A 27,693-nucleotide genomic window follows, 5' to 3' on the forward strand; every position below is an offset into this window, starting at 1 on the left:
ACCACCAGGGAAGCCCTCTATATCATTTTTGAAGAGAGTTTTTCTCTGTCTCTAACTTTAAAGTTAATTATTTTTGCTATTTGCCTTTTCCTTCCAGTAGAGATTTTTTCTTATGTTCTTGTGTTTTCCCAGCAATAGTACTATTTTAAACAGATTGCTCTGTTCATATGTTCTGCCTCTGGAATTGGCATGATTATGTTTGTGTCTTAATGGGAGAATTATTGGGAGTAAGGAAGGTTTCAGCTTGATACAGCTAGAACTTGCCTTTGACCATTTTGCAATGTGTAATAACGGTTTAGATTGTCATGTATCAGACCCTAACACTTCAAGCAACATATTTGTCATAAAAGATATATTTTCATAAAGAATTATTCAAATCATCCATATTAAATTATTTCCTAGTTAATAAAAGTGAAATGGGTTTATCTTTTGAATAATGTTACTGTAGAAACAGAAGAGCCAGAAAGTCAAACTCTCCAGTGAAATCATAGTGGGAGACAGGACACCTGTGGCTTTATTCATACATAGTGTCTAAAAGTAAATAAAACATAATGCAATAAAGAAACTGCCTTGCTTATGTTTATATCTTCCTCAGTTTATTCAGTTCATCATCAGGACTGGGTTTGGCTCTTCTCAGTTACATACTTCGAATGTCAGAGCCTAAATATTTATAGAATGAATGTCTGTCCATACCAATTACAATAGCTAAGCTTGTCTTTCTACCAAGATAGAGGAGGTTTAGATATTATAAAAGTATATATTTATCTATTGTGCCAAAGGATATTTATGATTCATACCTACTTGTAATAAATATACTTTCAAAATTAGCTGATTTTTAATATAGATCATGGGTTAGAACTATTGCACACTGTTTTTATAATTGTTTATTTGAAATTATATGGTCTGTGATCAACAACAGCAAAAAATCTGTAGGCTAATTTTTTAGCCCACAGATATGTTCAGATGTGTTCACTTCTTTTTCAGTGTAAGGAATGTCTGAAATATCTTCTGACACTCTATGCCTTGGGGGAAAAAAGTAAAATAATTTTAGAGTTGTAGTTTGTGTTGGGTATTAAAGCATTTGCCAGATCTGACTTATAATGACAATGTCCTATCGAATTTCAGCACCTCTTGATCGTCACTCAAAACAGAAGCTGTTTCTGAATCTACATGCAGTTTGGGTAACCACTCAGGGTGCACTTGAACCATTGAAGTTTTCCTGGCTATTGGCACTTGGGATGACTGCATTAATGTGGTATGGAGACTAATTCATTTCAAACATTTCTCACTGTCACGACTGGAAAGAATTTCATGCTTTAATCACATGCTTTAGCTCATACAAATTAATGTTTTCTCTTCATAGTTCAAAAGAAAATTGCATAGATTTGATGTTCTCCCAAATTGACTTTAAACTGCTGATAGAGATGGCATTTGGAGAGAAGGAAATAGCCAGCATCCTCCTACAGCATTGTTCCTTTCTTAAACATTGTCATGTATAGCCCTCAAGGCATTTAACAAAGTCCACTAATTGCAGTCCATGATCAACAATATGTTGGAAGATGGAATGTTTGTAGGGCTCTCCATCTCATCTTAGGGGCCAGAGAGTCCACCGGCAGAAGAGGGACAGCAAGGTGGATTCAGAGTAGCCTGGGTTCAGCGTCAACTTATAATTTACCTAGACTTGCAAACTTGAGAAATTTATCTACCCTCTCTAAGCCTCAGATTCTTTGCACGGCAATGATGATAGAGACAAGAGACAACACAGCCTTTTTGTTTGTTTGTTTAATGTGGAAATAGCAAGACGCTGTAGAGTGTGGTCGTTAAGAAATGATAATTATTTGATGTCAAAGGGGTGCTAGCTAAAGCTACAATGGCAATCATACTGCACTATATAAATGTATCAAATCAACATGTCACACACCTTGAAATTACACAGTGTTATATGTCGAATATATTTCAATTAAAAAAATTTTTTTAACAAGAATGTGAGTCCTGGAGGCAGACTAGCCTGGGTTTGAATCCTGGCTCCCTTCACCAGTGTGGGAAAATTACTTAACCTCTCTAGGCTTCACTTTATTCCTTTTAAAATTTATTTTAATGATAGTACTTTTTTCTTAGTGTGTTGTTATAAGAAATAGATGAGATTATTCAGGTAGAATATTTAGAATGCCACGTGGAACAGAGTAAATCCTCAATTAATTTGATGTTTTAGTTATAATTACCATATTCTCTATATGGCAAAGTTGAGAGTTCACTTTGAGAAGGAAGGCAAGGGCTAGACCCTTAAAGAATTATTTTCTTGTTATATGTAGAAATAGCCTGAAATTTGGCATTTCAGCAAGATCATACTAGCTGTTTAGAGAAGGGGTTGTGTGGAGGAGGGCTTATCTCACTGGCACAGTTCAACGTCCTCAACTAAGAAAGAACAAGTGGAAATGTAAATAAAAACATGGATGGATTTCATGTTATTTTTCGGGTAGGACTGACAGCACTTGGTGACTAAATATATAGGCGGTGAAAGAAGTTGAAAACCTTTTTGTGCCTTGAGCAATAAAGTCATATCTTGATGGTCATTTATATCATCAAGATAGATGATGGTCCCATTAATAAAGATGAGAGGGCTTCCCTGGTGGCGCAGTGGTTAAGAACCTGCCTGCCAATGCAGGGCACACGGGTTCGAGCCCTGGTCTGGGAAGATCCCACATGCCACGGAGCAACTAAGCCCGTGAGCCACAGCTACTGAGCCTGCGCGTCTGGAGCCTGTGCTCCGCAACAGGAGAGGCCGTGACAGTGAGAGGCCCGCGCACCGCGATGAAGAGTGGCCCCCACTCGCCGCAACTGGAGAAAGCCCTCGCACAGAAACGAAGACCCAACACAGCCAAAAATAAATAAATAAATAAATTTATAAAAAATAAAGATGAGAAAAGCAGGAGAAGAATAAGGTTTGGAAGGGTAAAGATGATGAAAGTAGTTTTAGAAAATCTAGTATCTATTCTCCAAACCAATATTACATGATAGTGGAAGAAGTAGTAAAAGTTGTTTGGGGAACAGTTACACAGATTTCTCTGGGAATTAGTGAAGATGTTTGGAGAATCAGAGAGAGCCTGATTTCCTGCCAACCACAAAATGACTGCTCCTTTGAATAACTTAAGATGTACTTGGAAAATCAGGCAGGGAAGAAAATACAAATCTTAATTTCTGCTTCATTATGAACTAATTAAATAACATTCTCTAAAGTACATGGACTACTTGAGTTGAGTAATTATTGAAATAAGTGATTAATTTGGAGAATAAAGTCTGTTTAAAGGGCAAAATACTGGGTAGAATATTACACTAAAAAACAAGAGGGTACAAGGTATTTATAAGGAAGAAGGGAGGAAGGATAGAGAAATGCAAGTGGCAACAAGACATTTTGCCTCTTTTGCACAGTTACTTAGGGTTGACTGTTAATTCTTCTAAAGGAAGTGATATAGGTCTTTCATTCATTCTATACACACATATTAGGTAACCACTATGTTCTGAGCTTTGTTAGGAGTTTAAGATATAGGGATGAACGAGAGAGTTAAAGGATCTGCCTCAAAGAGTCGACATGCTACTTTGAGGAGAAAGATTAAATGAACAAGTTATAAAATGATTATAATATGTTCAGACTGTAATTGGTAAAATAAAGGAAATTAACAATGAGACATGATAGAAAGCAGTGGAGGGTTCTTACCTTGGGTACTCAAGGAAAACCTCATCTAAGGAGATATGAAATGGTTTTCTTGTATCTCACAGTGATTGTTAGAAGAGACATAGATTTTATGGACAGAGATTTTAAACAAAGGAAACTTTTTTGGCAGAATGAAAGTTACTAATATATGCTCTAAAAATAAATAAAATGAGAGATATTAGGATATACTTATGTATTTTGGAGAATAATCAAGCATAAAGGAAGAAATTGATGATGCAGGACAAAAAGAGCTAGTTTCAAAAGTGGAATCTTGAGTGGTGAAATGGGATGGGACCCTGAGCACAAAAAGAGCAATAGCCTTTGGTAGGAAATGGACATTTCTTCCCTTTCAGAAAAGGGGAGCTGAGTATACTGGTACAGCTGCAGATAAGTTAATAGCTTTGCTGGTAGGCAAAAGAAGGACCTCTCTCCTGGGTCGAGTATTATTTTTCCCCGTTTCTTATTTTATTCCAAACCAAGTAGGGAGAGAAACATTTAAATTGTTCACAAAGCTGTCCTGCTGATTTCCAAACTTTTAAATACACTTATTAAAGCTTTTCCCATGAGTAAAAAATTCATTTTAATGTAAATGTTGACATACTGAGGAGAGTTTATATTTTGATTTCAACGTTTGAAGAAAAATGTCTCATATAAACTATTAGTTCTATAAGAAGGACTATGCCCAACACTGAGCAATTTCATGAATCATTGGTCTCTGCTATTGCACATAAGGACAATTTTTAGATTATATCTAAAGCACTGCTATGTAGCATTCTAGTCATGTTTGTCATGCCTACAGGGAAATATTACATATTTCTTTACAAATAAAATATCAGGATATAAAAAGAAAATATTGGAAAATCACTTTAAGAACACAAAATGTAAAATAAAAGTTTTCTGTACTGAGAAAACAGTTCTCCAAAATGTCAATCTCATCTTTACCTAAGTACAAAATTTTGATATAATGGAAAAGTAAACTCAAATTTCAGTGTAATTCTTCATTTGATTAACATGGTAAATATTCTGAGAGGTCTGCATCTCATATGTCATTTGAATGAATTATGATTAGTCTAGAAATCATAACAATTCAGTATACTGATAAATTCTTAAGTTCTGTTTCTTAAATACTTAAATAGAGAATATAAATTTCTTTTGGTTCTCACTTTTCCTAGGACTCAGGTAACTTGAAATCTACATCTTCAGCTCCCTCTGCCATCACTTTTCTCTACTATTTGTTAACTCTATTGTGTATAACATTTTGCATGCCAAATTTTAAACAAATTATCACTATATAAAAATTGTGGAAATTCAATTCAAATTTTCCAACTTCCATTCTCTAGTTCAGTTGTCAGCCTGATAAAGTAGGCTTCTCCATTCATTTATCATTAATTAACTCAGTCATTCAACAAATATTCTTTGGCACATGATATGATAGTGTAGACATACAGAAGAAAATAAGACAGCAGAGGTCCCTGGCCTAATGAGCCTATTGTTTATTGGAGAAAATAGATATTTAACTCATAATTTCAAGTGTGATAAGTGCTAATAAATAGGGAAACACAGGCCTTGTGGAAGTACAAGCCTAGTCTGTGTTTCATAAAACAAAGATGGAAACAATCAGATGATAGAAACATAAGCATCATCCAACCAATCCTTGACCTTGATTTTCAAACATTATTTTTTACATTTTTGGCTGAGAAATACACTTGTATAATTTTGAAGAATGATGTTTCCTGATGCTTGGCCTGAGTACATTAATAACTTAAGTTCACAGAGCAGACATCATCCTGATTTATTCATAATTACAGCATATTTAGTTCAGTCTGATAATGAAACTTTATCTACAGTTGTCTAAACATCTTGAATTTAGAAATAGCTGTAGGTCTCCAAACAAATCATTTGTAATTTTTATGTGGTAAATGTAATGACAATTTGAGAACTAGCTTCTAAATGAATAATGTCAGAAGATGTATCAGTGTTTCTAATTTGTACTGTACTTTTTCATTTGCAAGATAAACATTTTCAATGGTAATGATGGAATCAGTGCAGACAACGCTTTTATTTAAAAAGAGGAATGAAAAGTATGCTTTTTAAACAAATGGATTGGCAAATGGAATCAAACATTTTAAAAGATCTAGCTGTTGCCTGACTGATTTAAAGGTATAGATGTCTAGAATTTGGAAGACTCATTTTTAAACTTTTAAAAAAATATGAAATTACTGGAAGACAAAGCCTGATAGCCTCCCTTTAATCAGTATCAAAATACATAAACCTTTCACACTGTTCCATGTCACAGGAGAATTCTTTGTGTGACCCCTGCTTAATGAGTAGAATTGTATGAAACTGTTTTACATTTTAATGAACCAATGTGGATGGCTGGATCTCTGTATAATACATGATATAGAAATCATTTTGAAAAGTATTCAAATAACTTAGTTTACCAACTGCAGTACTGCTGCTTTTTCTGATTTATCTCCTAAAGGTAAATAGTTCAGGTCTAGCAAAAATATAAGAAATTGGAACAGATTATTAGTGGATTTCAAGTACTAAAGAGCTCAATTCTTTTCCCCATCTTAAATTACTCTTGACCTGTATAGCAAGTTCTATATACGAGATGATTTAAAAATTTCAGTTAACTAAAATTTGTATGTGTGCATATATCTATACATATAGAGATATTTATAGATATATACAACATTGCTAGAATCAAATAATGTTAATGCTCTCAGTGGCAGAGAGAAAATGTAACTAGAAATTGCTAGTTAGAAAACGAAACGAAGAGAGGGCACTACCATGCCAATGTGAAGTGGGAAAGAAGTATACGTTGGGACTAGAATCTAGGCTTTATTACTTATTTATCTACTTATTTATTCCACAACCATTTATTTATTGAGAGTCTATTATGTGCTAAGCACCTTTCATGAAATCTAAACAAATATAGATGAATGTGTATCACAGTTCCCAGCCCTTTGCCCTATGTGCTAGTGCTTCTAGGCATCCCTATTTCAACCCTTAAGCTTCTTTCTGAAAGCATTATAAACACACTAGAGAATAAGCAGAAAAAAATAGAAGATCTGGAAGATGAATTTGGAAAATCTATATGATATAGAACAAAAAAACAGATAGGTGGAAAAAAAGAGAGAAAATTGGAAAGCCCATTCAAGAGATGCAATATCTGAATAATATGAGTTCCAGAAGGACATATCAGAGAAAACTTTTAGAAGGAGGAGTTTTGGAAGTGGATTTCCTAACACAAAGAACATAAATGTCATAATGGAAAGGATCTACCAAATACCCAAGATAACAGATTAAATTAAGCATATCATTGTGAAGTTAGGAACAACCCTTAGGAACAAATATACGGTTCCATTTACTCACAAGAAGAGAGAAATTTTAAAAAAGACACATACATATATCATTAAGAGTCATAATTGCTTCAGAATACTCAACAACAATGCTGAAAGGTAGATTGATGGATTCATATAGTCAATATTCTGAAGGAAAATGATATCTAACCTAGAGTTCTATACTTCTATTATTTAAGCAAAGGTTAGAATAAAGACTTGGATATGTGCACAATCTCAAAAAATATGCTTACTACATACTGTTTCTCGCAAAGCAACTGTACTGTATGTTCAACAAATATGAGATAGCAAACTAAAAATGAGGAAAATATGGGACACAGAAAACAAGAGATTCAATTAAGGAGAGAGGTAAAGCGAATCCCCAAGATGATATTAAAAGGCAGAGAGCAGCATGACTGCTGTACCCAAAGCATAGAAAAACCCAGACAGGATTTCAGCATGTTCATGAATGTGTAGATCCATATAGTTCAGAACCCCAGAGCCACACCATCCTTTTCCCTGAATGAGCAGATCAGCACAGTCAAAACCAATGAATCTCACTTTTACTGATGAGATGCAAAGATGATATTTGGATAAGAGAGAATGAGGAGATAATAAAGATCATACTGAAGCTAGCTTCTCTCTTTTTAACTCTCCTCTTAGCCAGAGACTTCAGGTTCCTGCATACTACAATTCAGAAAAAAAAAAAAAAAGCACACAAATTTACCCTAATAAGAGGAATTATCCTCTATATAGCACATGTTAATATATGCCTAAACTGCCCTTGAAAAATATAAAAGAAACTGGTAAAAATGATTACCTCTAGGAGGGGGAAATGGGTGGCTTCAGGAAAACTGTATAAAAGAATTACTTTTCATCCACTACTGTTACTTTTGAATTTTGCACCAAGAGCATGAATTATCTAGACATATGGTGAAATTAAAATGATGGCAATAAAATACATTCTCTCTCCAGAACCTTCAGTCTTGTTAAATGTCTCTTTGAGATGTTTAGAAGCTCACCAGTTCCACATATTCCACATAAACAGGGTGATGCTAGGCCCTACCTAGTCCAGCATGCCAGAGCCTAAACTTCCCTGGGAGTCAGAATCAGCATCTGTGCCTTACTTCTTTGTTACCAGGAAATGAGTTCAGAAGAGGAGGCCTAAACATACCTAAATATAATAAGGGACAGAAGAAAAAATATCACTTAATCAATTTAACTGGGAAAAATGGGGGTGTGGGTAGAGAAAATTATGTGTGCACTGAAACCATTTAAAAGGCTAGAATAGTAATTATTTAGATGATTATCCAAAGCATGCATAATGTTTTATAGATTAGATAACTTACGTAGAAATAAGGCTGAAATTCTCAGAAGTATGTGTTTTCTTAGGAGTTTTTCAGAAGATGAGCAAACCAAAATTCACTATAAATTTTCTAAATAACATGTATATTGCTACTACATGAAGGAAATAAATACTTCTAAATAGTGTTTTTTCTAAAAAAAAATAGAAGGCTAGAATAGCTTCCTGAACATACAATTAGTAAAATATTCATGAATTTTTCAGGGGGTGGGATAGATTTATTTTTCACAGGAAACACAAAGCTCTGCTAATGGACTTTCATCTTCAAAAGTTCTGTGTTTTGGGTCAGGAATTAATGCAAAACTTACCATCCTTTCATTTCACTTATGCTAAGTTAAAAGCTAACTAATAAATACTGGAAAAAATGTGACAACTGATAATTAACCTTAACCTTATGTATCAGGAAAAAATATCATGACTTGAAGTTCATCTATTTTATCTTGCTACATGGTAGCACTGAATTGGCAGTGCCATTATTAGCATTGCCCAAATATGCTCTTGAAATGGTCTCTAAACAAATAAACCTGTGTCTATAACTTCATAATCTTTAACACTTTAAAATTTGTACCATATAAGAGTAGATACTAAATGCTCACTTTGGCAACATATCTACTAGAGTTGGAATGATGCAGAGATTACCATGGCCATTGCAGAAGGATGGCATGAAAATTTCAATACTTTTATTAAAAACTTAAGAGAATTTTTTCCTATCAGACTTGTGCTACAAGAACTACTAAAGTGAGCCTTTCAGACAAAAATAAAAGCATAAGTCAGTAACTTAAATCCATATGAAGAGATAAAGAACATCAAGAAAGGTAACTGCAGAGGTAAATATAAAAAATAATATAAATGTATTTTATTCTAACTTTTTTTCTATCTGATTTAAAAGGCACCTACATAAAGTAATCATTATAACTGTTTATAGGCATATAATGTATAAAGATGTAATTTTTATATCAGTAACAACACAAAGGAGGGCAATGTAAAGGAGGAGAAAAGTTTTTTATACTATGAAATTAATCAAAACTAGATGCTTATATTTAAGATGTTATTTGTAATCCTTAGAGCAAGCATTAAGAATATAATTCAAAAATACAGTAAAAGATAAGGGGATTGAAATTGTACACTAAAAAATATCTCTTTAACAACAACAACAACAAATGAGTCAGTAATAGAGGAAGAGGAATTAGGAAAAAAAATGTGACTCTTGGAAAATAAATCACAAATGTTGGACATAAATCCTACATGAATTACACTTAATATAAAAATTACAAAATTAAATATTAATTATATTTAATATAAAAAGGCTAAACATTCCATCTAAAGACAGAAATTTCAGACTGGATAAAAAATTGAAAAACATGATCCAAACATACGCTGCCTACAAGTGACCCACTTTAGAGTCAAGAAAATATATAGGTGAAGTGTAAAAGGGTTGGAATAGATATACCATGACAGTAACAACAAAACAAAACAACAACAACAAAACTGGAGTGGCTAAGAAAATATCAGGAAAAAATATATTTTAAGATGAAAATTTTTACTAGAGACAAAGACATTTTAAAGTGATAAAATGATTATTCCATCTAGAATGTATAATAATTATAAACTTATATGCACCTAACAGAACTTCAAAATATAATGAAGCAAAATCGACACAATGGAAAAGAGGAACAGACAGTTCTACAATAATAGTTGGATACTTTAATACCCTTCTTTCAATAGCAGAACAGACAGAAAATCAACAAGAAAATAAAAAACTTGAACAACATTATCAATCAACTAGACCTAACAGCCATCTATAAAACATTCCACCCAACAGCATCAGAATATACATTCTTTCCAAATGCACATGGATATACTATATGCTAGGCCATAAACCAAATTTCAGTACATTTAAAAGGATATAAACAATACAAAGAGTGCTCTCAGATGACAACAGAATGCAATAAGAAATCGTTAACAGAAAGAAATCTGTTGAAAATCACAAATGGAAATTAAACAATATATTCCTAAATAATTCATGGGTCAAGTAAGAACTCATAAGGAGAATTAGAAATAATTTGAGATGAATTAAAATAAAAGTATAACATACTAATACTTGATTGGTCCCACATACTCTTTTGAAAAGCAGAGGGGTTAGACAAAGAGGTCTAAATTAATTTAAAAATCATTTATTATTCTGGGAATAAAAAGAACTGGGCTTAGTATCAGTTGTGCCTTTATCTTTGTGTCTGTTTATCATCTTGGAATAGTCATTACATAGTCAAAATACAGTTGCCATCTCAGGAATCAAATACTGTCATCTCTAGGGCTACCATAACAAGAACCACAAACTTGTTAGCTTAAAAGAACAGAAATTTATTTTATCACAGCTCTAGAGGCCAGAAGTTCAAACTCAAAGTGTTGAGAGGGCCATGTTCTTTCTGACGCCTCAAGGGGAGGATCCTTCTTTGTCTTAACCAGCTTCTGGTGGTGGCCATCAATCACTGGTGTTGGCATTTTTTGATTTTGCAGCTGCATCACTCTGGTCTCTTCCACTGTTGTCACATGGAATTGTCTCTGTGTGTTTCTGTCTCTGGAAACAATTTAAATAGAAATTTCTATTTTTAAAAAACAAACTGTTGATTACTATGCTCTATTTAGATAGTTCCTCTAATCCACACCAACCTCCATTTCCCCATATGTATTTGAGAAGGAAAGAGGAACTCCTGTGAGCTATCATATTGGAAAAAATCAATAATACAATGTTTTACTAGAGATGCCTCTTATCTAAAATATTTGAATTAAATATAAAATCTGGGGAAATTATCACCCAGTTTCCCTCTTCTAGAGGCATGTTCTAAATGATAGGCAGCAGAATATTTTATACCCATGAGGTTTGCTGACATTATTGATTTGATCCAGAATCTGTATTTTCTCTGTAAAGAAAACAGTACTCTCTCTTTACTTTCTTTTATATATAATGTTGATGTCTTAAGATTATTGTCAGAGAGGATGCTTGTAGTTCAAATGATTTGGTTGTATTTCACCAGTATTATTACAAGATAGTCAAACAATGGCTGGGCTCCACTATAGGCCTCAGTCCCTTTGTTCCACTGGGATACTGATCTGAAAGCCACTGTTTACTTATATTCCAAAGACCAAATAAATAAAACAAATAAATAAACAAACAGAAAAAACAAGTAAATGAAACTATTTTAAAAACCAACTCTCTTTTCTTCCTCATCCATGTTAATTCTCTTCTACCTAAAATTACTTCCTGGAAGTGATTTTTATGTTTCTTAGAGCCTCTTTATGTATATATCCACACTAATGCATATAAAACTGTTCCTTGTAGATCTTATACTTTTTCCATTTAAATAATTATTTTCACATGTCATATAGAGTTTATCCATTGTCCTAGATATGCATTTTTCCTGTGCATTTGAGCATCATAGGAAGATAAATTCTACTCTTGAAAATGTTAACTGGTCACTGAGGCACAGAAAGCTATTATTCTTACCATTTTTCAATAGTGAGTAGATTCTGTAGGGGTGGAATTTTAAGATGTAAGTATACTGTTTTTCCACACTCAAATTACCTTCCCCTTATCATGGAAATTGACCAGTGAAGTGTGCTGCTGACTTTTCAGAATCCATGTACATATAATCCATTAAGTTATTATATATAACATTGGTCAGAAAAGCATACTGTGAAATGTTGCTTTTATTTAAACTCCCCACTATTTTCACTACATGGCTTCAAGATTTTACTTCTTTATTGCCCTCTGGTGGTGGGCTCTGTGAACTGCATATTTACAGGTCTGGCGTACATATCTTCCCTGAGGTATTCAACTCCTCAGGTACAAGCTAAAGAGTAGATGATAAGAAGCATTCAGATTTATTAAAACTAATTAAGAATATCAGTAGCCTGACTGTTGTTTCTAAAAATATAAAATATTTTTTCTTCTGTTGTCAAACAACCATATTTCATGAAAAGAAATATAAATCCTATTTTGCTTGCAATAAAAGAACAATAATTGAAGATATTCTTCATTTGGATGAAATACCTTCTCTGAAAATATAAGTTAAAATAGGAGTTGAACTTTCCAAAATATTCTTTAGGAAATAAAACTCCACATATAATTTCAAATTATAATTTAATTTTACCTTAAATTTAAATATCTATATTGACTTAAATGCTGTACTCTGTAATTTCGGATGATTCCCTCCTTTATATCTTCTTCCTCTCTTCAACAAATAAAATACATGTGAATGCCTAACATGAGGTAGGATATTCTTTGTGAAATAATGATGTTGGTAAACTTGATTTTGACTTAGCAGAGGGATTGAGCCTATGTGTTTGTGAATTCTCCCCAGATGGTGCGTGGGGAGAGGGTCAGGCATGTCTCTGTGCTCCTGAGGTTTTCTCTGTGAAACTGTCAACCTCCAATATCAGAAATAACTTCCTTTGTCAGAAAGGATTTTCAGACATTAAAAGTTTTCTATTAAAGTGCAAGTATTTTTAAAATCGATAAAATATAGGGCATTATACATTTTCTTTAGTTACTACAAGCTGAATTTTAACTGAGAAGACTGGGGACTCCATGTATGTGTACATGAATGCATGCGTGCATGTTTGTGTGCTACACACGTATCTCTGTGTGTATGTGTGTGTGTGTGTGTGTGTGTATGTGTGTAGGCCTGCTGAGGATACAGAACAGATTCTGGACAGGAAAGAGCAGTGGTATATCAGAAGGGAAAAGAATATAAAGGACCAGCTTCACCTACTTAATTTGTCCCCTGACCTGGTGTCGTCTTATTTTCCACCATCCTTTGCTGATCTGTATACTAAACACCCAGAGTTCCTAGGTACCCCTAGGTACCTCTGTAAGTTTTACAAGCCTATCAATATCCCATGTACAGTGGATGGAGCCTGGACTTTTTGCCCATATAGTTTTCCTTTCTCTCAGAGTTTTCGTCTGAGCTATGTCATGGGGTAGGTACTGTTGTGAAAATTTGTGCTCACCTGTTAAATAGAAACTACTCATTTAACTGTTTAAACAAATAAACAGTATCTTGAGTCAATTGCAGGGCACCTCCAGTCTCCACAAAGCAGAGTTACTTTGGGACAGGAAGTTCTTTTAGTTTCCCCTTAAATCAAAATACAAAGTTATTGAGCAATTCTAGGACCAACCCTATAGTTGCAAACTTTGGGAAGAGATCATAGGATTCTGTAATCGCCTGCTTATCCCCTTACTGGAACACCAAATAGCTCAATAGCTCTTATACTGAAGTCAAAAGGAAGAATAATACTGGAACAAAGTCTACATTTAAAGTCTGTGTCTTATTTTTATTTTCTCTTGGCACATAGTAGGTAACTGTTAAATGTTCTCTTGATAAATATTAAAAACACACAAGATGCTTCATATACTAGGGGTCATAAAATTTCAACTTTTCTTTTGGTGTAGGGGTCGATGATGACAAGTTTGGAAACTTCTGATCCATGTTAATGTTCCTGCTTTGAGAACTGCAGGGCGCAGCTTTTAAATGGAAAAAGTTGCCAAGAGGACCAGAAGTAGAATAAAGGCATTTAGGTAATTCTTCCTTATAATTTCATTTATTGGTTTTCAGCATCTAACTCTCAAAAGTTGCCTGAGGCTGCCTGGGGTCTGCAATAAGGATCACAGCTGTGCTGTCCTACCCCCTCCCCACACGTGGGAACAGAGCCTACCCAGCAGTGCTAATAGAGGCCCATGGCTTTCCGCCCATCTCGGTACTGCTCAAGGCAGTGGCTTTTTTCTACCAGCCTCACCCTTCTCCATTTGAATCTTTTTCTTCTTTCCAGTTTTATTGAGATATAACTGACATATAACACTGTATAAGTTTAAGGTGTACAACATCATAATTTGATACATGTATACATTGCAAAATGATTACCACAATAAGGTTAGTTAACGCATCCATGACCTTACACAATTAATTACCTTTTGTGTGTGTGTGTGTGATGAGAACATGTAAGATCTACTATCTCAGAAACTTTTGAGTATGCAACAGAGTGTTGTTAACTACAGTCACCATGCTGTACATCAAACTTCCAGGATTTATTCATCTTATAACTGGAAGGTTATACCCTTTGACGAACAACTCCCCATTTCCTCCACTCCCCAGCCCTTGATGGCCACCATTCTACTCAGTGTCTGTGAGTGCAGCTTTTTTAGATTACACGTAAAAGTGAGATTATGCAGTGTTTGTCTTTTTCTCTCTGACTTATTTCACTTAGCATAATGCCCTCAAGGTTCATCCAAGTTGTTGCAAATGGCAAGATTCCTTTATTTTTTAAGGCTGAATAACATTCCATTCTACATATGTGCCATATTTTCTTTATCTATTTGTCTGTCAATGGACACTATAGAAACAGAAACTCAGTCAGTTCCTACAAGTGTCCAAGGTAACGATAGACAAAATATGGATGTTGGTGGGTGTAGATCCAGGCAGTAGATTAGACTACATCCCACAGGCAGGAAGGCCACTATTTTAGGAGGAGCCGCTTTGAATATGAATGAAATAATAATTGATTTATATATCACTAGTTCAGAGCTAACTCATCTGTTTTAGACACCTCACCATAGATATGAAATGAGAATGAGTGGAAAAGGAGGCTTCTGAAGGCAAACAGTCATAAAACCCATTATTATTCTGTAAAGTGGAGAATATACAGTCTTACCTTTAGAACCTCAAATCAAACAAAGACATGTAGCAGCCTCAGTAGGATATAATCGCAACAGAAAAAATACAAGCAGAAGGCAGAGGAAAAAGAAGTGCCATTTAGTATGGGAATAAATAGCTCTGTATGTCTCAGAAGCCTCCTATAAACATGTCTGGGTGTCAACATAGTGTAATAATTAATATCCATAAACCCTGAGTCTTAAGAAAAAAGAACTGTATCTTTTGCTTTCTTTTAGAAAGCGACAGAAAGGTAACTATATTTGCTTTAATAAATACAGAGATTTAGTACACTTAAATATTTGATCAAATAATTAAAAAAAATGTTTCTTACAGTATACATCATTTTCTGATGAAACAGGAGTAAAATAAGGTTCTAGGGCGTGAGGTACTATGCAAATTTTCTTTTCCGTCCTTTTTTAGCTGAATATACTTTTCCAGGCCTAAAGAAGTAGTAAAATCATGCATCTAAGATTGAATAAAAGGTTTCATAGACATATTTTACATATATGCCATTAGATTTCCACAGTTATTTCAGGCTGCTGACAGGCTGCGTGCTTGAGCTGAGACCCCTCTAAACAAAGCCCATGAAGAAACGAACAACTGTGAAAGCCAACTTATTTATTCTGTGAGTAACTTGGCCGCAGAGCAGACCAATTACCCTTTTAACCACACGGTTTGAACTCATTGTACTTCTCTGGGAATCACTATTCTGAAAGTAGAGAAGGGGGCTAGGGAGGTTAAAAGAGACAGAAGATCTAAATATGGTCTCTTTGCAGAATCTCAAAGGTCAGGCAACAGGTTTATTTCTAACGGTTTTAACAAGACAAGATGAGCTGTGGTTTAAAGGTCCACTTTGGAATCCAAATTCCACCTCAGGTGTAGCCTGAATGCTAGTGCACCTCGAGTGAATCACTGAAGGATCACTTCTCAGCACATAGCCAGTGTTTTTCCAATTTTCATATTATTTGATCCCAGTGAATAATATTGAGGAGGGATTTTGAAACTATGAAATTCTGCCGAAGGACTTGATTTTGTAATGATACCAAACCTTGGAAAGTAAAAGAAGTAGAGATTGGTGAATCCTTGACAAATTATTAGAGTTATAATTGATTGTTTTATAAGGAAAGATGGGGAATGGATCATTTAGGAGCCTGAATGAATACTTTGGATCTCATTTATTTCTGTTAAAACTACAGGTTAGTTGAACTCAAAAATTGTAGGTATAAAAATTGTGTTTTTGGTAATAAAATTTGTTTTAACCCTTCTCTCAAGTATGCATTTAAATGTTGACCAATTCACAAGTAACTGTTTACAGTCGACGGATTGGCCAGTGGCTTTGGGATAATTCATGTGATAGTCTGGGATTTCCAGTGTTATCTTTATTTTCCCATTTATACTCTATTTCATACATTTTATTAGCAGTAGTAGTAGAAATAGTAGTAGTAGTATCATTATTATTTAGTTAGAATAGAATTGTTTCTATAACTTCTTACGGTCAAACATATACTAAGCAACACACATTTTGAAAGCACTGGTGTTGGGGTAAATTCGATGTTGATGAGACTAGTTACTGCCCTTAAAGGAGCTTGTCTTCTAGTTGGAAAGATGTGACATATACAATAATCTGAGGCATTAAGTAAATACATAGGTCTGAGGGCAGAAGATCCTGAAGGAAGGAAGCTAAAGAACTCATTTTGAATCCTGGCATTAATATTGGCAGATCTCCTCACACCTTTTTAGGACTGGAGAATACACTACAATGGCCAAAATAAGATTTAATGTCATTTCAGCCTAGGAGATTATTTCTAGGCTTTGAGTATATGATAATTCAAATGCTACCTAAATAGTAAATTTACTTTAATGCTGACAATGTAGAAAAGATATTTTGCTGCAAATATATACGCAGTAGTAACAAGTGGGTTTTGGAAGAAACTAATATTTTGTCTTATACTGATATTACACTACTGCCCTAGACCTAGAGCCAGCCTTTACTCTTTGTTGTTTTCTTCTAAGACTAAAGAGCCTCTTTATTGTTTGTGCTGATTTTTTTTTTTCACCAACAGATCTCAGAGCAATCTGAGTGCTCTGGCCAGTTGGGACAAAATTATCATTAGAATTCTTGGCTAGAGAAGAAAGCTCCTAACTTAAGAATGGCTTTTTGCCTCCTGAGAGCTCAGAAGAGCAAATTTCAAGCCATCTACATTTATAAAACATGTTTTAGTATGGAAAATTTCAAACATCTACAAAAGTAAAAAGAAAGAAGTAGAAACTTTCATCAATTGTTCTCATCAAATATCAATTGCAGGCCAATATATTTTCTCTATACCCTCTCTTACTACTACCACCATAATCCCCAGCAATTTTAAAGCAAATTCCAGATTTCTTTTTCTCAGTGAAAACGTCAGTATACATATTTCTAAAATGCAAGAACTGTCCTTTTTAAGCTCAACTATGTCATTATCACACATCCCCAAATAATAATAATTCCTTAATATCAACAAATAGCCAGTCAGTTCATGTTTCCTTGATTGTCCTATAAAAGTATTTTTATTTTAATAACCATTATTTATTTGATTGCTGATCCAAACACAATTTCTTTTAAAGTGTAGGTTTAAAAGAACTCAATTTGCTCATTTTTCTCGCAAGTATTTGTCATTGAATTCAAAGCATTCATCCAGTAGGGTTCCCAACTGTCTGGATTATGCTGATTGCATCCCCTTTATGCTTATATATTTATTATGCTACTTTGGCCCATGTATTTACTGTCAGTTGGTAGATAGATCTAGAGCACTGACATAATTCAGGTGTGATTTTTTGGCAAGTTTACTTCATAGATAATATTGATTAATTCCAAAAGGAACTATAAAGTGTCTGTCTTACTGTGACGTTGCAGCCATTAATGATCAATGTCTAGATCCATTAATTTATTAAGGGTACCAAATGGTGATATTCTACTAATTAGATTATTATTCATTTACTAGCTAGAATATTATTTCATCAACTATTTGGTTGCCCTGAGTTACAATTTAATTAGGAAAGGAAGAATAAATGCTTCTTTTATTTTATTTACCAGTTTTACAAAAAAAGAAAAAAAAGGGAGAGAGAGGTTGACTCCAAAGTAGCTTCCGAAGATGACTAATGAGGTATTTTCTTTCTTTGTTGTTGTTTTCAGTGAGGTTGTTATAAATATCAATGAAGAGATTTTCCCCTCTTAGGTTCAAGGATCCTATTCAAGTTGGCTCCTGAGTCCTTTCCACACAACCACAGTAGTATTTGAAGTCTTGCCAGCTCTCTTGTATGACAAGATGTAACAGGAACATCTTGTTCGTTTCTCATGCTGCATTTGAAATCAGCTATTTCTCCAAGGAGACGTTATCCACTGTGTTTATTCAAACTTGTGTTCCTTCTAGTGTAACCTTCTTTCGAGACATGATTTTTTTTAAAACAAATTACTTACTGAATTCTTTCACATTTTCAAATCTTCTTATTCTCCAATCACTTCATTTCTGAATTTTTCTAATTTCTTTTATGTTTTTCTTAAAACCACTTTCTATTCCTTTTAAAATTTCTTTTACTTTTTTCAAAATATCAGGCAATAAATTTCATTTGTTCTGTGGACGTGTCTTTCTGTCAGGCTTTCAGGATTTGCTGGAACTTTCTTTTCACCCTTCTTTTTTCTTTTATTTCTCACTGATTTTCTACAGGATGTGAATGGAATACTCTTCTGTCACTCATTTTTAAATGAAATAAGTTTCCACTTTAGGAGGGAAACATAGATCAGAATATAATTTCTAGCTTCAAAACTCCAGGGCTCACTATCTTCTATTATTTTCAAGACATAATTTAAAAAATGACCTTAAAATTTCTAAGATCTTCCTCCTCTGCCCTCCTATTCCCATTTAGCCAGGCCTCCTCTTTCCTGTCCTTGTTGAGTATGGGGATTTGTTCTGGAATGGTGCTTTGGTTTGATAGGTGTCAAGGTTTCACAGACTGCAGAACACTTGGCATCCTCAGAACATTTCAAAGTTCTTGCACTCAGCTGCAAAGTGGAGCCTGCAATGTTCACTCCCGGTTTCTGCTGCTGTTCTCAGTGAGTTTTTCAATCTCAGTGCATTCTTTAACCATAGTAACCTCTGGCTCTCCTGAAAGAGAGAGAGAGACCTTCCCTTGTCTTCCTCCCACACACCTTGGGATACACATATGTAGGTCTTTTTCCTGTTGTTGATTTGTTCCTACCTGGCTGTATGTTGCAGTTCATGTGGACACCTTGTTGTAGATGTTGTCTGTGGGTTTTTGGTCTTGCTATCCTAGATGCTTTTCTTTTGCTTTTCTTTCTTTTTTTTGGGGGGGTGGGCGGTTGTGTATTTAGGGGAGGGGTCGCATATTCAGAGATAAAAATCTTCTCTGTAGCCACCATCATTTCCCCAGAATCCTCTGCCATTAATATTTAAAACAAAATCATAGGAATCATTATCCCGATCCTTAGGATAATCATTACATTGTATCTATCTTTTTTCCAGACTTCAAGCTGCCTGTGGCTCCCCACGTTAGTATATTGACATGACTGGGCAATGCCTAATTTGACGGGCTCTTTCTGTACTACCTTCTTCCTAATCATGACAGTCTTGTATGCTATACATAGTCTTCTTTACTGATAGGGAATTTAGAAAATACAGGAAACCATGGGCTTAATAGCTGAAAGTGGAATTAATGTATTATTTTTCTCAGGTAAAATATCTTAAGACTCCTTTGGCCAAAGTTTTAAAATGAAATCACAAATTTCCTGGAATCATTTTGCAAAGGTGAATGCCCACGTAAAGTACACTAGGACTTGAATCCAAGGCATAACACATTTTTAGAGCCTCCAAATTTATAAACTTAGTACAATTCTGCATTACTTCTTAAGGCGACTGAAGAAAAGAATTTTGTGATAAAATAAATATTGATTTTATTAACATAGTTATTTTAAAAGTTTATAAAACTTTAAAAAAATGTTAAGGCTCTATCAGCCTCATCAGTTGTTATTTCTTTTCTAGAATCTTGGATAAAGGAACATTCGTTTGAGGGGAAACATGGTATGAAATGGGAAGATAATCTAACAGTGAAGATAGTTATATCTCTTCCTGTGTGATGAACTACTCCTAAGCTTGGTGGTTTAAAACAGCAGGCACTTGATCTCCTCACAATCTGTGAATCAGCAGAATGGGCTGGGATCTCCTGGGTGGATCTATCTTGCTTTCACCTGAGGCGACTACTGAGGCTGCCATCATCTGGTTACTGGACTGGGGCTGGTTGCTCTCACATGTCTGGCCATTGGTGCTGGCTGTGGCCCGTGCCTGGTCTCCACTAGGTTAGCCAGGCTTCCTAACATGGCAGGTTTCCATGAGGACAAGCCCTAACGCATGAGTACTAGCCAAACTTCAGCTCTTGATACGCCATTGGGCAAAAGCAAGTCACATGACCAAGCCCAGGTCAAGGTGGAACGAAACTACACAGGGTGAGAAAACGGGGCTGGGGGGGAGGGGCATTTGCACTGGGGGTCAGTAGTCTAACAAACTGCTGCAATAACTATATAAAGAAAAACACCCCGGAGGACAACTGGTAAAAAATAAATGTGTGCGGGGTCGGGGTCGGGGTTTGGCATGGGGGGGCAAAGGCAGTAAACAGGGGCTACCAAAATCTGAAGATTCTGGAATTTTTGGAAAATCCACTGGGATTAAAGGAGTTACACAACCATGTTCTGACACCAGAAGAAAGGTCCCCGCTGAGCATCAGGGAAGTCTAGCACTCTTCCTCCATCGCTTCAATTTTCATGTTCTTTGACTCAGCATATTTTTAGAATGAATCATGACTTTCTATAAATGCTTAATTTAGTTTTTCAAAGAAATAGTGACCTCACTTCTATCTGCTGTGCCACAAAAATGCCGTGGAAAAAATGTTCTGTTAAATCGCTCACCAGGTGAAATTGTATGTGTAACCCAGTAACAAAGAGGTATTAAGAATCGCCACAGCCGAGCCGGCCCTCCGGACCACGCACCCTATAGCAGCCAGTGGGTGAGCCGGGAGCCGAGGAGGACACCGTGGGAAGGAGGGGCGGGGGCAGCGTGGCAGCCTCCTTACGTCTCCGTGGAGCCACATCCGGCCTCTGGTACAGGAGTCGCACGCAGCAGCCGGCAGTGGCCAGCCTTGCAGCGTTGTGTTCTAGGTCAATAGCTTCTAAGACTCCAGTTGGATTCATTAGAGTAGGCAACGTGGGGAATCCAATGGCAAAAGATCTCATGAAACATGGCTAGCCACTCATTATTGATGATGTGTTCCCTGATGCATGCAAAGAGCTTCTAGATGCAGGTGAAGCCGGTGGTGTCTTTCGCAGCAGATGTAGCCGAAAAAGCTGACAGAATTATTACAATGCATCGATGCGCTAGAAGCTTATTCTGGAGCAAATGGAATTCAAAAAAAAGTGAAGAAAGACTCACTATTAATAGATTCCAGTACTGTTGATCCTATGGTTTTGAGAGAATTGGCCAAAGAAGTTGAGAAAATGGGAGCAGTTTTCACGGATGTCCCTGTTTCTGGTGGTGTGGGAACTGCTCGGTCTGGCAACCTCACATTTAGGATGGGAGGAGTTGAGCTGCTGTGGTGCGTGGGCTCCCACGTGGTGCATCGTGGAGCTGTTGGGACTGGCCAGGCTTCGAAGATGTGCAAAAACTTGCTGTTAGCTATTAGTAGGATTGGAACTGCTGAAGCTATGAATCTGGGAATCAGTTTAGGGCTTGACCCAAAACTCTTGGCTAAAATCCTAAATACGAGCTCAGGACGATGTTGGTCAAGTGACACTTATAATCCTGTACCTGGGGTGATGGATGGAGTTCCCTCTGCTAATTACTATCAGGGCGGATTCGGAGCAACACTCATGGCTAAGGATCTGGGATTAGCATGAGGCTCTGCTACCAGCACGAGGAGCCCAATCCTTGTGGGCAGTCAAGCCCATCAGATCTACAGGGATGATGTGCATGAAGGGCTACTCAAAAAAAAGACTTCTCATCCGTGTTCCAGTTTCTACAAGAGGAGGAGACATTCTGAGTTTGCCCTCTGGCTGTGAACACTGTTGAAACCAAACTGTGTCTTGGAGCCCCTTATAGCTCACTCCATAGGAAAATGGGCTTAATCAAAGGTCAACTGTCTGCTTTTGAGTGTCTAGGTCAGGGGTCCGCAACCCCTTGGCCTCGGACGGGTACCAGTCCGCATCCTCTTAGAAACTGGGCTGCACAGCAGGAGGTGAGTCGCAAGCAAGCCAGCTAAGCTTCATGTCCTGCTCCCTATGGCTCACGTTACCGCCTGAATCTCACACACCCCGCCCCCCCTCCCTGGAAAAATTTGCTTCTAGGAAACTGGTCCCTGGTTCCAAAAAGGTTAGGGACCTCTGGTCTAGGTCACAATAAATCCTGGGATTTTTCACCCATTTTAAACTGCTTATTCTTTTTATCTATTTAGCAAACATATCATCTGTAATTTTTTTTTTTTTTCTGCAAGCCACTGATGGTAACTGCTAGTAGCTGGCTGACTGGCCTTTTTCAAAAGTTTCATTCCTGAGCATCTTCAGCTAAAACGCTGCCTACTTCAATCAGGATATTATTTACTCCACTTTACAAATAAAACCAAAATTTTTTTCAACAGGATAAAATCTATCCTCGAGGAAAGAAAAGAAATTGGTGTGAGAAAAGGTGTTAGAGAAAGGGGAAGTATAGTGAATTACTACTTGTGTCCCTCAGAAAATTTGTCCTGTTAACCCAGTGTTGATATTCTTGCATTGAGGTTACTGGTTTATTTTCTAGGAGTTGATAAAGCAAGAGAACTCCTTGCTGCATGTTATGTAATTTGGACTCTGTTACATTATCTTGGTGTGCCCCTCTTGTAACAACTTCCGATACTCAGCAAACTTGTTTTTTTTTTTTATATTTTTGCTGCCTTGTACATTTTTACTGCATATTTTTTGACTTCAAAAGAATGACATCTTTAGAACTGTTTCAGAGCCAGCCATGATATGTGCTTTAGATAATTATTACACTATGCTAAATATAACCATATTATTTTGAATTCAAATACATTTCTATGCTGATAAAAAAAAGAAGCACATTTCATCCATGTTTAAATAGTATCCTTCCTCCTCTAAAACTTAACATAGGATTCAATCTGATTCCTAAAGGGTTATTTTCTTCAACAACAAGAGCTGACTTAGGCCATTTCTTGGCAGTGGAATCTGAGCATAGAGGTCCCTGTCTGACTGCCCTTTGATTCTCACTCACATTATCCTGGGTGAATGTGATGGTTGGGCATGCCCTTATGACTTAGCGCACTGATACTGCTCCTGATGAGGGTTAACGGCGTGGGCCACTTTAAATCTTGCCCAGCAAAGTGCTGACATCTGGGGTTTCCTATCAAGTTTACCAGATATTCCACAGTAATTTCATAATTTACACAACATAAAAACACTGATACTGAGCTTAGGAAAGCATTTCATTGAAACAGATACAGAACACTACTCTACGAAACTGTTTAAAATTTGTGAGCAATTGCATTAAATAAACTCTAATATAAATTAATCTAATACAAGTAAACTAATAGTTACAAAGCTATTGGTTGCTTCAGAAGCAGTGGCTATGGATAACTTCAAAGCTGTTTCCTCAATTCATTAAGAGAAGCAACTATTTGCTGTCAACTGATTCTTGGGGAAGCTTATTCCTTAGTTTGATGCTGATTCGCGTTATGAATATATAGGAACCATTACTGGTTCTTCCTTTCCATATTCAGTGCACAATTATACTTCTATCCTCTTACGATCTGGATATCTGTCACTGCTACTGTTGGCTGGAGCCTGGGAGGGGGAAAGCTATCAACAAAAAAGGTAAACAAGTGTTAAAGATTTGTAACATACTACTGAGACTTTTTATCTACTATAATCATAAGAAATAATAATTAAAATTACTTATAGCCTGGTCAGTGAGACCTTGAGTAAATTTTGGAAGCATCCATGTTTCATAGAGTTTCAGGGGATGGATATTTCCTGTTATTAACTCTTCACCTGGAACAGAGAGACCTTTCTCTGTTGAAGCAGTTTTGTCTTTTTCCTGGGCATTTTCAGTTTTCTCTTATTAGAGACTTGTAAAGCTTACATATACAAACTTACACATACACGTATAAAGCAAAGAAGGAGTAGAGTAGTCTTGAGAGGACATTGTTTTGTAGCAGGCACACAAGACAGATATAATATTCCCTGATTGCATTTGCCTCCTTAGCCCCATCTCCTTTGTGGAAAGCATCAGCATTCTGACTGGTCTCTGCACCCCACTAACTGGATGGAACACTGCATTGGCATTCTTAGGGAGCACTGATGGTCGCTCCGGAAACTGTGGTTAGAGCTTGTGCAGCCAAAGTGCACAGGAAAGAAACAAATATACTTAATATGACATGCTTACTCTGTTTTTCTTAATTAGCACTTATTCCCTGTAAGAGGTTGATTTCTGCTTTGACAGGGAGTAATCGAACTCTGTATTCCCCCAAACCATAAAATTAAAGTTAACATACCTCAGCTTTTCATCCTACTGGAAGAAACGTATGAAATTTAAAGTTATTTTTTAATTGCTGCTGTTTAGAATGCCTGAGGCCCATTCGCTGAACTTGTTAAAGAACAGTGTTAATGAGGGTATTTTTCGTTTCTTTTTTATCCTACCACAGCATGAATTCTCAGCCCAAAGTGTGCCCTGTTTCCCACAATAGAGACACGGGAAAAAGTGCAAGTCTCTCACCACAAAGCATGAGACAACCACAAATACTTCTCTCCCAGAGTTAACATTGATGAGAGTCTTTGTGGAAAAGAACTTCCTTTTTTTGCGGGAATACAGTAGAAATGCAAGTTGTATTCTCCACAATTTCACTACTAGAAAAATAATTTCATAGTCCATACTTTTTATTGGTCTTCTTAAAAACATATACAGTGTTTACAATAAGGAGTAAAAGAGAAGATTTTCAATGCGATGTTTCAAGGAGCATTTTCTAAAGGCAGGATCCAGTCCCAACTTTGGAAAATTAACACACACCTATGAGATCAAAGAGTCACCTGCAAAAAATTTTATTTATTATGTTTTTCTTTCTTACTAGTTTCCTAAAGATGCATTGTTACTTCTTGGTAATGAAATAGTCAGAAATGACTATATGGTGGCTCTTTGAGGAAGAAGTAGCTCTTGCATAAGTGTCTAGTGACCTTATCTCTTTTGATACAATACCTCTTGGTTTCAGAGGCTTGCACAGATTTCCTCTAAATGAATAAACTTAGTAAGATTTTTCTAACTATCAATTAGTCTAAAAGTAGATTTAGAAATCTACTTCTGAAGCAGTTTTGTTAAGTAATTATTGGTCAATTCTCTTTCTGATTGGTACTTCTTTCTGCAAAACAAATCCCTGTACTTAGAACAATGAATACCACCATCCCTGGCTCCTTGATTATTACACAGTGATGTTTCTTGAGAAAAAAGCTTACCCTTTTTTTGGGGAAACTTCAGTCCATGAAATAAAACTTCATTAAATCTAGATCTGCTTCTAATTCCAGTGTGATGCAGATCAGTATCCCCTTTCTTTTGACTTTCCAGGCTGTGTGAAGAGAATGGTATGGTTTGGTTTAGGAAGGGTTGTAGCTTAAGAGGATTGCATTATGTTTCTGTGTCACTTTGCGGGATTTTATTTCAATACTATCTTATATCCTGTTCTGTAAAAACACCATAGTCATTCTCTTACTTATTATTAAATAATTAAACGCTGCCCTTTGTTTACTTTCCCCTTTTGATCAGAAGACTCCTCTCCACTCTAGGCCTTGATCTCAGTTCCAATTCATCAGCTTGTAGTAGCTACACTTCTGATTTCTGAAGTCAGACAGATATGGGTCCCATTTCTGGCTTCATCAGTTATAATTTAGTCTCTGATATATGCATAACAGAGCTGGCAATGACAAACATTTTGCTTCTCCTTATTTTCCCAGGGTTCTTTGCATTTTAATAGAGGATCACACTATTTTAAGTAGAGTTGGGATGGGGTGGAAAGAAAGAGCAGGAAAACGTGCTTTTAGGAAGATCTGAAATACAAATCACATGGAGGTAACTGCTTGAGAGAAAACCATCCCTACCTGAGTATTGTCAATAAAGTAGCACAGGGAGGCGAACGAATAAATTGTTCACTAAATATATTCTTCTTTAGAAGAGTAAAATCCACAAGAAAGCCTCATTGCAAATAAAATATATTTGTTTTCCTAAAGGAAGATATTTGAAAAGTAGTAGTAAATACCTACTTTGACCTTCTGTGTCCCTAGTGTTCTATCTCCACTAAGTTTTATGAACACTACATAGAGGAGGAGCCTGAATCTCAAAGACCGTAAGTAAGAGATGGATTCCAGAGGCTTTGCAAGGTCCATTATGCCCCATGACTTCCCATTGCTTGTGCTGTTCATCCAGATAGGTGCTCAGGATACCAGAATGAATACATCTCTTTCAAGAGGTTTTTAACAGACATTAGATAATAAACAAGTACAACACCTAACAAATAGAACAGAATGCTTTATTTAAAGCAGACACAGAATAAATGCTCACCTAGTATCATTTAAATCCCCTTTAAATTATTTTTTGAATCAACATGTTTATATTTGAGGGTATTTTCTTATTTTTTCCTAGTTCCCTTTACTTGCACCTCCTTTCTTTTTCTCTTTTCCCAACTGAAATGTTTATGGTTTCAAAAGTAATTACTTCTTGAAGAAAGTTTTCATGTATACTAAGTGCTACCTAATGGAAGCCATAAGCATAGAGTCTGCTAGCATTTAGAGTGGTATAATACATATGCCAGTTTGAATCAAGTGGGAGAGAAGGTTAATCATTCTTTTAAATTGTCAGTGTTGCCGGAGGTGGATTAATATGCTTTTTGAATCTCTTATGTGCTGTAAGGCTCCTTGATCACAACCACTATGTTCATGGTTTAGGTTTTGAATTAGAGGTGTCTCCTGGGGTCAGCTGGGCCAACTCCCTTAATCTCTCTGACCATATTAGGTGATAGTTTTCTCATTTCAATACATGATCTATGTTAGAGGGAGTGTTGACTATACCAGACTCTTAATGTGGGCACCCAGAAAGTGGAAGAATCTCTCTACTGGTGATTAATCATAACTCTTTTCATTGTGAATATAGTCCTTCCCTTAGGTAAGGCAGGAACACCCTGAAAAATAGAAAGTTCTCGGGTGTCTGTGGAAGCTGGAGTGCTCTCGACCTGTCAGCTCACTGGCAGAGCAGGCTTCGTCTAGACACTAGAGAACAAAATGTGAAATTGGCACCAGCCAGCCTTTCCATTGCACAGGATATCCCTATTTAAATTTGACAACCAGGATATTTTACAATTTGAAATTCTTGTCATCTGGTTTTCTTTAGTTTCTTCTTTGGGATGAAAAGACTGAGAAGCTTGTTAAAAAATCTGGAATTCTGATGGTGAGGCTTAACCAGATCTATTGAGTCATCAATCAGCAAACATTGA

The 27,693-nt window shown here is 36.0% G+C and overlaps 1 pseudogene across 1 annotated transcript in view; it reads left to right on the forward strand.

The window, feature by feature from the left end:
• LOC309614629 (3-hydroxyisobutyrate dehydrogenase, mitochondrial pseudogene) overlaps positions 1–27,302 on the forward strand; it is a 48,461-nt pseudogene extending 21,159 nt beyond the window's left edge. The window contains exons 2-3 of the transcript in view: positions 19,102–19,219; positions 21,174–27,302. The product of the transcript in view is annotated as a 3-hydroxyisobutyrate dehydrogenase, mitochondrial pseudogene (transcript). The remainder of the gene's footprint in view (positions 1–19,101; positions 19,220–21,173) is intronic.
• The last annotated feature ends 391 nt before the right edge of the window (positions 27,303–27,693 follow it).

Source organism: Balaenoptera borealis (assembly GCF_965194805.1).
Source record: "Balaenoptera borealis genome assembly, chromosome: 17".
Classification (NCBI taxonomy): domain Eukaryota; kingdom Metazoa; phylum Chordata; class Mammalia; order Artiodactyla; family Balaenopteridae; genus Balaenoptera; species Balaenoptera borealis.